General features: G+C 42.0%; 1 protein-coding gene across 4 annotated transcripts in view; it reads left to right on the top strand.

Annotated features, from left to right (window-relative positions):
- Positions 1-1,442: 1,442 nt before the first annotated feature.
- The window catches only part of SANBR (SANT and BTB domain regulator of CSR), a 67,202-nt gene continuing 61,844 nt past the window's right edge, over positions 1,443-6,800 (top strand). For 2 of the 4 annotated variants that reach the window (XM_069069059.1, XM_069069062.1), the window contains exon 1: positions 1,591-1,803. The gene's annotated coding sequence lies outside the window, so the exon portion shown is untranslated. The other 2 variants (XM_069069061.1, XM_069069063.1) reach the window with 2 other exon arrangements.

Below are 6,800 nucleotides of genomic sequence, written 5' to 3'. Positions count from 1 at the left end.
TTTTCTTACAGCATTGGTTCTTTTTGTGTGATGTATTAAATAAAGTAATATCTTTACTTCATAAGATAACAGGACCTAGATTTAATTCCTAGGTAGAAAACTGAAAATTCTAAACTTTAAGAAGAGGAAAGTTTCCATGGAAGCAATCTATTTACCAAGTAATATTGGAAACCACAGAAGGAGAGGTTTCTTAACCTCCCAGGGTCAGAATTTCCTCATCTCACCAGGGGGTTAGAATGAATGTCCCGGGAGATCCATATATAGAGTTATAGCCCTGTAAAAATAATAAATAATAAAATATATTGAAAATCATTGAAAAGAGATTTCTGTGGCTCTCCAACCATACAGTACTGCAATGTATAACCACAATGCTTTTTATAAAGGCAAGGACCTTGGGATACTACCCAGTTCTGCACACTACTGCCCTACTATCCAAGGTATATCTAGTGTCAAACCATGATTACTATTCTGTCTCAGATCCCTTAAATCTCAGTCATTTTCCTTTTTCAAACTCTGGATCCTGTTGCTAGAGAAGAACGCCATTTGATAATTTAAATTTGTCTGAAAATATTAGTAACAAGGTAAATTTATAGTAATTTTTAGGACTGGAAGGATACTGGAGAGAGATCCTTTGTTATCACTTCCCAGGGTATTTTGCATTTTTAAAAATTGTTCAGAAAAGGACAATGCTTAAGATAAATGAGACTCTTAAATGGATTATAGGATTTTAGATTTAGAGGATAACCTTAAAGATCTTCAACAGCACACACACTTTTACAGATTCAGTGATCACTGAGTAAATTACTATGTGCCAGGCATTGTGCTAGATAGATTAAAAAACAAGTTTCAACTAAGGAAACTCAGGTTATGGTTTTACAGGTGCTGTGAACTATTGGTAGAACAACAACAAAACTCTCTGCCCCTCATTCATGGGGAACAGGAACTTCCTATTCTACTTAAAGCATAATTAAAATGTTAGTTATTACTTCTACAGCAACATATTGGTTTTGTCATCTGACCTTACAGGCTACTTTTCCTCTCTCTTATCTCAATATCTCATCTCTAAACCCTAGACTGCTTCCTCTTTTCTTCTGGGCCTGGTGCTAGTTGCTCAAGCCCTAGTCTGCTGGAGTTGGTTGCTAGGAGACGAGACGCTGGGAGGGCGGGGGACGCTGCACTGCGACAAGCCGGGGCGTGGACGAGAGCGGGAGGGGCCGAGAAGGAGGAGTGGGAGGGAAGTAACAGGGGAAGGGAAGGGAAGGGAGGGGAGAGGCGAGGCAGCTGCATGGACAGCGACGCGTCCCACTCCCTCCCTCCCTCCGAGGAGCTCCTCGCCTATTGGTCCGCCTGTTGCTCTTCTGGCCTGCGATTGGCAAGGCTGTGTTCGGCCTAGTTCCTCCGTCCCACCTTCGCTCCGCGCTCTTCCAGTGGGGCCGGCCGCCGGCTTCTGCTTTGGGCTAGGGGCGCAGTGAGCTGCGGGCTGGGGGGCCGGGAGCTTCATGGCGGGTGTGCGGGGCGCCCCGGCCGTAGCAGGTGACGGAGGCACGGCGACGGCGGCGGCGACGCCGGCCCTGGGCAGGTGAGTGAGCGAGAGAGCCGGCGGCTGCGAGGCCGTGCGTGTCTCCGCATTCCGGGCCGGTTCCCGCCCCTCGACCCCCATTCGGGGCCAAGGAATCCGGGTCCTTGTTCGGCGCGCCCAAGCCCAGCTCGACTCCGTTCTTCTCGCCGGGCGACGGGCTCCGCGGCCTGGCTGAGGAACGCCCTTGGTCTCCTCCTGCTCCAGACTGACGGCCGGCGTCCGAGGTAACCGGCTCCAGCGTCCCCGAGCGGCAGCCCCTTTTGTCCCCGGCCCCGCCCTCGGCCCTGGGGGTGATGCCCTCCGGGGCGCAGGGGTGACTACGGTGGGAATGGGGGGGGGGGGTTTGGCCCCGAGAGGGTTAGGAGAGGCTGGACCAAGGGCGAACGTGGTACCCGCCCTGGGGAGAGTGCCTTCCCCTCCCTCCGGGGAAGAAAGGTAGTGAGGCTGCTGGTTGCCGTCCTGCCACACCCCCTCCTCCCTTGGAAGCCCCTGCCCCCAGAAGATGAGTTCTCTGCTAGAGGAGGACAGAGGACAAGGGGTTGGGCACTCGTGGGTGGGACTGAACTGCCCCCCTGACCTGCTGGGCTTGTCGGCCCAGACCGTGCCCCCCTCCCGGGATTTCACTGAAACCCCTTGAACCGCTCCGGGAACCCACGGTCATGAAATCTTCCTCGAGTGACTTTGGTGCTTCTAGTTAAGCTGTTTTCATTCTGTTCCTTATGCCTTCTGGATTTTTTTATTTTTATTTTTTTTAGTCCTTCATGCCGCGGTACACAGCGTAGCATCTCTTTGTAGAGTCAAAATCCGCTGAAGAGGGTCTTATTGGATATTATTTTAGTTGTAGAAAAAGCAGAGTTGGTTGTCTTTTCATGCACGGTATGAACTTTAAAGAAAATGTAAACGTCTAAGTTTAATCAAAATATTCATAAGCCGGTATTCCCCCATAACCAGATGCATATGTAGAGTAACATGTTACTCTTTGAAGGTCCCATGAGTTCTGAATATTTTTTCCTAAGCAGCCAGAATTCATTACTATTGATGTTTTAAAAGCTTTGAGTGTATTGCGTGTTTTTCCAATTTAAAAAAGTCATCAAGAAAGATAAAAGAAGACAGGTGCAATTTATTCTCTTTGTTAGCAAGCAAGCCCAATCACAAGGTCCTCTTTAATGTGCGTTTGAAATTCCCCAAGATTATGGATAGCAGCAGAGTGGGTTGAGACCTCTCCCACATAGAGATTCTTCGTGGGCAAATTCACCTCTTAGCGCTTTAGCCAATTTTGTAAGACTATAAATTGTCTGTAAATTCCCTATACCAATTAAATCAGAGTTCCAGCCCCATCTTTGCAATTTTTTAAGTCTGACAATGGGACACTGATCTTATTTATGAATATACAGTTAGATTCCCATTCCACTCTCACCTCTCTCCCTCTATCCCCTTTGGCAAAAGTTCCCATTTGGTTTTTGCTTTAGGGTTTGGTTCCAAAGGGTCCTTTCTGCTCTAGTGAATTGCAACCTAAATTATTTTTGGTTGAGGTTCTCAGAGATGACCTTAAATCTGCCTTAGGGACTAAAAATAATCCTAGTCTTTGAGGCTTCTACACTAGAAATGTTTCTTATCAAACTTAGGTCTCCTAAAATCTTTTCAAATGCAGCCATCCTCTTTGGTCCAAAGCCCTTGTATCTATCATTAAAGCTAAGTGGGTATTCTTGGAAAGATGATATAGCCAATATATAGACTATATAGGTGTAGTGTTCACTTTTATTTTGAGATTGCCATGTTTGTTTCAAAGTCCCCAAAAGTAGAGATTCTGGTTTTTTTTTTAATTTTTTTAAATTACATACTATACATGCAAGACTATTAAATAGCTATAACACTAGTTTGTGTTCTACATGAAACCTTACCTCCTTTCTTCAATTGCTAATGCCCTACCTCTCAAACTACTTTTTACTAAACTACTTTGTATTTTTTGTATATGTTCTCTATAGATTTATTTTATATATATGTGTGTGTGTATGCATATACTTGTCTCCCCCTTAGAACGTAAGCTCATTAAAAGTCGGAACAGTTTAGCTAGTTGGATTTGAATCCTTATAGCCTGGGTACCTGGTACATAGGTGCTTAATAAATGTTCACTGTTTGTAACTTGATCTGACTTGATCTTCTTGGGGTAATTTAGGATGGAAAGAAATTATCCTTTATAAAATAACCGTGCTTGATAATGGACTAAATTGTGACATGCTTTGTTTTTAGATTGCTCAATAGAGGTATTGTTTCATCTCAGGTTATCCATCCTATTTACATTCTTTCATCTCATTAATTCGAAAATTACCAATGCAGCACATTTATCTTTACTAAGAAGGATTCATAGGGATGAGGACAGAACTTGTGATTTCAAACAATGAACTTCTTGTTTTTTCCTTTTATATATTTACATAGGAAGGTTAAAAAGCATATTTTTGATTATTCTTTTCTCTGGTCCTGATTCTTGCCTGTTTATTAGTTGTTTGGCATAGCAAAGTGCAGTTTGGGGGACTTTTAGATAGAAGAACCTCAACGCCAGCACTCTCTCTTAGTTCAGGTTAAGATGAAATGAGCCACTGACAGTTCATTGAACATTTAACAGAGGAACTTCTAATAAAACAAGAATATGTTAGCACTTAGCTTTTCTGGGTATCTCATCTCTACTTTGTCTCCATCTGGAAATGGGTCTGGTCAGTAGGTCATCAGGGTATGGTAACTCTGGATATAGGCATCCAGGTATAGGCACCCTGGAAGGGGTAAGGGAAAGAGAATTTATATAGTGCTTACTGTGAGTCAGGCACCATGCTAAGTGTGTCAAAATTATTATCTCATTTGATCCTCACAACAACCCTGAGAGGTAGGTGCTATTATCTATCCCATTTTACAGATGAGGAAATTGAGGCACACAAGTTAAGTGTCTTGCCCAGGGTTACAAAGCTAATGTTGGAGGCTGGATTTGAATTCAAATCTTTTTTATTCCAAACCCAGTACTCTCTCTATCCACTGAGTCACCTAACTGCTCAGACCCATCAAGTCTGAGAGGCCTAGACTCTTAAGTGACCAGGACCTTTTATGCTCTCAGATAACCAGGAAGCTGTCTGTCCCAGAGTCAGTCAGGTTCTGATGGCAGTTTTGTCCTATCACAAGATTTTAGAATGATTTGTGAGTAAACCATTTATAGTTTTTAATGTTATTATTGTATAAGACTCAAATTTAGTATCAGATAGTTGTCTGGCATATCTTTTATTTAAGGGCTATAAGAAGTAACATGGTAATTTTAAAACATAGGGGTTTTGAGAATCTAAGTATGAATTCTGTCTCTACCGATTTACCATCTATGTGATCTTGGGCTAGTCACTTTATACAATCTCACCTCATTTGTAAAATGTACTAAAAAACCTTCCAAAACCTGTTCAGTTCTAAAACTATAATCATATGAACTTGAATAAATAGGTGATCTATACATACATAATGTTGTTAGAATAAACAAAGGAAGACAATGAAGAGAATGAGGTAAAGAAGTTATCTTTAGAAAAAGATGCAAAAGTGTTTCTTTCACATTAAGAGTAATGGAAATATTTTTACGTGATTGTACTTAATTTCTTAGGGAATAGGGAGGGTAGGGTGGGAGAAAATTCAGAACTCAAAAATTTTATTAAAAATGAATGTTAGGAGCAGCTAGGTGGCGCAGGGAATACAGCACCAGCCCTGAAGCAGGAGGACCTGAGTTCAAATATGGCCTCAGACACTTACTAGTTGTGCGACCTTGGGCAAGTCACTTAACCCCAATTGCCCTGCCTTCCCCCCTCCAAAAAGCAAAACAAAACAAAACAAACAAAAAAAAAGCCGGAATGTTAAAAATTGTCTTTACATATAACTGGAAAAAGTACTATTAAAGATTTTTTTTAAAAGATGTGGGAAAACACCTTCAGTGGAGAAAGGGGGATTTTGTTTAATTACTTAACAGGCAAAAAAAAAAACAACAACCAGAAAGGATTAGATAACTTGATAAGAGGAAGAAAGAAAAAAGAATTGTTAAGTTTAAGTAAAACTCCAAAACTAGGGAGTCGACAAATGGGGAGGGGAAATGAGAAGAGAGCCTATGGGGAAAGCATTACCTTAAAGCAGGTTAAGCAACAGAACTGAAGAGATAAAATATAGTCTTTAAAGAGGAGGAGGAAAATGACTCCTAATTTTTTTTGGGGGGGGTGGCAGTATATTAAAGACAAATGGAGGAAGATAAAAAGCCCTCATAATTTTGAATGTGAATGGATTAAACAGTAAATCAAAAGACAGATTGGATAAGAAATCAAGATTTTGCAATCCGTTGCTTACAAGAAACATTCTTAGGGGTGGCCAGGTGGCTCAGCGAGTAAGAGCACCGGCTCTAGTGTCAGGATGACCTGGATCAAATCCCGGGCTCAGACACTCAGCACCACACCCAGAAATAACTGGCCGTGTAACCTTGAGCAAGTTACTTAACCCCGATTGCTTTAAAAAAAAAAAAAAAGAAACATTCTTAAGAAGTAGAGACATACACAGAATAAAATTAGGGGCTGAACCAAATTTATCAAGCAAAACAAAATTAATAGAAGTAAATATAGAACTAAATAAGGAAATAACATTATGCTGAAAGCAGAGGCAACAAACCAACATCAATATTAAATATTTTTTCCAAATAGCTCAGCATCTGTTGCAGCAAGCACCCCAGTGTCCCCAGGGTGCCTGCTCACACAGGTTCTTGGATCTGCTTTGTTAAAGGAAAGCAACTCAAAATGGGTTAACAAGCTTACTTTAATCAGTCAGACATATATCGTTTACCTTGTTCAGGAGAAAAGGTCAGCACCCTGAACCTCAAAGTATACAGGCATAATTATCAAGACAGAAACATCAAGTAGACAGATTTCCAAACTGTCCAACCATTACATCCATACCCAGTCAACATCTGGGTTTCCACATTCTGGGTTTTTCAAAGCCGGGGGACTCTCAACAACGGCTTCCCAGCGGCTTCCCAGAATTCAAATCAAATCACAGAATACTTCTCAAAGTGAGTCCCAAAACAAAGCTACACATCAGGGCTTATATAGCCTTCTCCTGGCTCAGAGAATGTAACAACCTTATTGACTCACTGGCCAATCAAGAAGTATCTACTGAAAAACAAGCCTCCCACCCCAGGCTTCAGGTGCACATTAGCCTAGGG

This window comes from Petaurus breviceps, unplaced genomic scaffold (assembly GCF_028583685.1).
Source record: "Petaurus breviceps papuanus isolate PSGF00001 unplaced genomic scaffold, PetGlider_PUasm1.0 90775, whole genome shotgun sequence".
Taxonomy (NCBI): Eukaryota; Metazoa; Chordata; class Mammalia; order Diprotodontia; family Petauridae; genus Petaurus; species Petaurus breviceps.
This window is presented reverse-complemented; position numbering and strand designations above follow the sequence as displayed.